The following is a 3,084-nucleotide window of genomic DNA, read 5'->3' on the forward strand; positions in this document are numbered from 1 at the left end:
TGTAACCCACCTGAGTTTTGGATTAAATTGATTATTGGCTCGTTCTATCTTTATGGTTCAACACACCTAATGCATAGTTTGGATGCCATGTGCATAAAACTGGACCCACAAGCAACTCAAGAGTTCGGTAAATTACCATACTGCGGTACACTGTAAATCATCACTCATGGGCTAGACTCATGTGATAAGCACACTATGTAAAAAAAATGGTGGTATCTCATCCTCCTCAACTGTGGCACTCATGAACAACTATCCAGACCATCCAAATTGTGGGGCACACTGTGGATGGAGCATATCTATAAAAAATACATTGATCAAGCAATCCTAACCATCCAACTGATAGCTAAGAAATGGCTGGTTAAAGGTAAAATAGTGAGTGGTCTACATTCAGAGGGTAAATTCAGACTATCACTTTAAAAAGAATAAAAATAAAATAAAAAATAAAAAATCAGATCTTTGAGAATGAAGGATCCTGATCTTTGTAATTTGTTGATGAAACATGTAGATTCACACACCTGGATACTGTAGGTCACATACTCCAATATGAGAGGCCTTAAATGAATTTGGGTCGTTCATTATGCAGGTTCCACATGGGTACATGAGCTATTGTACTCAAAATCAGGCCAGTCCATGAATCAGGTGGGCCAATCATGTACCGATGAATGTGGACAGTTGACTAACTTTTTGAGCATCCAATTTTGGTATGCAGGCAGCCCACCAGGAAACTTTAAGGTTCCATCGCCATTCTTTCAATAGAACTGACTTTGTCCCACAGTTTTTTTTTTAAAAGGTAATAAGAATTCACAAAACTTACTAGATTATAATCTGTGTTTCTTTGTTCTTTCCAGTGAAAGTTCAAGCTAACAAATGATTTCAGACTAAGCATAACACAAAATCAGAGTTCCTCACATACTCAAAATGAGAAAGTCACTATGCTTATAATAAATTTTGATGTTGAGACCCACCTAAGATCTTGGAACAAAGTTGAGCTTACCAAAGACATGGAGAATGGCAACAAATGCTATGAACCCGATGCTCATGATGAGGATGGTGTTGGGTGTCATCTTGCGGCCTGCAGTGTCATCTCTGTAGAACTGGAGCATGGTGTTGACACCCGCTCTCAAACAAATCCTTCATTCTCAAATATCACCAGATCCTTATAGTTTAGCAGGAATAAATGGACAGTTCATAATTTGATCTCATTTAAAACATTCAAAAGGATGGAAATGATTTGATTGTCAAAGAGTTAGCTGTAGAAACTTGAAATAAGGCCCAGTTGCATACAGCAGGTGATCGGTGGGGATAAAACATTTGCATCAGGTGGGGGTCCTCATGGGCTTCCAATCAAATCACAAACTAAATTTGGAATGATATTCTCACAAGCATATTAACATACACCTTACATGCAAAAATCCTCAAAACAACTTTCCATGATCCAGTCATCCAAATAGAGATTCATAACCAAAATGAAGGCTAAAAATCAAAATGCAACATCACCTTCTCAGATTGGCAACAGGTGGGAGCTCAACAACTTTCTATTGTCGTTGATGACCAGAGATGCAGTAGGTTTTAGCGGCTGGTGGATGCGAGTTAAGGCTTGCAAATCGAGAGAGAGAGAGAGAGAGAGAGAGAGAGAGAGAGAGAGAGAGAGAGATCGCAAGAGAGAGAGAGAGAGAGGGAGAGGCATATTAAGAGAGAGGGAGAGGGAGAAGGAGAGACAAATCTAGAGAGATCTGAGATTGAGAAGGAGAGAGATCATGAGAGAGGAAGAGGGTGAGAGAGAAAGCCAGATGATGGCACGCGGAGGGCAGGGGTGAGAGAGAGGGAGAGAGAGGGAGGGTGGTGAGAGAAAATGTGGGTAGGTTTGGGCGCGCGCGGCTCTGTTTTGAGCGCGTGCCCAATTTTGGGCGAGACTAGACGGTGCTCTGTGGGCCCAACCATGATGTATGTGTTTCATCCATGTCGTCCATCTATTTTTACAAATCATATTAAGGCTTTATGCCAAAAATTAGAGGGATATAAATCTCAGGTGGTCCACACCACATGAGAAAAATAGTGATTCGATATCCACCATTAAAATCCTCCTAAGGCCCACTGTACTGTTTATTTGACATCCAATCTGTTGATTTGATCATACAGGACTAGATGAAGGGAAAAAAATCAGCTTGATCCAAAACTTTTATGGCTATTGATCATATTTTTAATGGTTGATGCTCATTCAACACTATTTCCTGTAATGCGGTCCACTTGAGATTTGCATATATCTCATTTTTTCTCATATTGTAAAATTATCTGTAAAAATGGATGGACGGCATGGATGAAACACATACATCATGGTGGGAGCCATAGAGCACCGACCAACATCCAAAAATGGTTACTCGCCTCGTTCATACTACATATGAGAAAGATATTGGGCAAACAAGATTGATCAACAATTTGAGTGAATTTTGATTTAAACATCTGAAGTTATTTACTCTTCAATTTGAACTAATTAGATTGTCCAAAAATGGTTAAAGGTTGTTCATAATATCAAAAATATATGAATGAATAGAAAACACAAACATCAGCTTGATCAAAAACTCTATGGCCTTCAAGAAATTTTAAATGATAGGGGTTCAATCACACTATTTCCTATGGTGTGGTCCACTTGAGCTTTGGATATGCTTTCTTTTTGTTCTTTAGACCTCAAATTATCTGTTAACGTGGATGAATGGAGTGGATAAAATAAATAAATAACGGTGGACCCCATAGAGTTTACTCTAGTAAGGGTAACGAGTAACTCACTTAAATGTAATGGAGAAGGGTTTTCTTAAAACATTCATAATCATATATTGGGCCCCACTATGATGTATGTGTTGTATCCACACCGTCCATCCATTTTGAGATATTATTTTAGGGCATGACCCAAAGAATGAGGCAGATAAAAACATGTAGTGGACCTCGCCACAGAAAACCCAAATACAGCTAGGGATTTCGAATCCCAAATCCCAAATTGGGAATTTCAGATCCCCATCCCCAATTCCAAATTACGATTAGGGAATTCAGAACCCAGATCCCTAATCAAGTTACAATTAGGATTTCAGA

Source organism: Magnolia sinica, chromosome 2 (assembly GCF_029962835.1).
Source record: "Magnolia sinica isolate HGM2019 chromosome 2, MsV1, whole genome shotgun sequence".
NCBI lineage: Eukaryota > Viridiplantae > Streptophyta > Magnoliopsida > Magnoliales > Magnoliaceae > Magnolia > Magnolia sinica.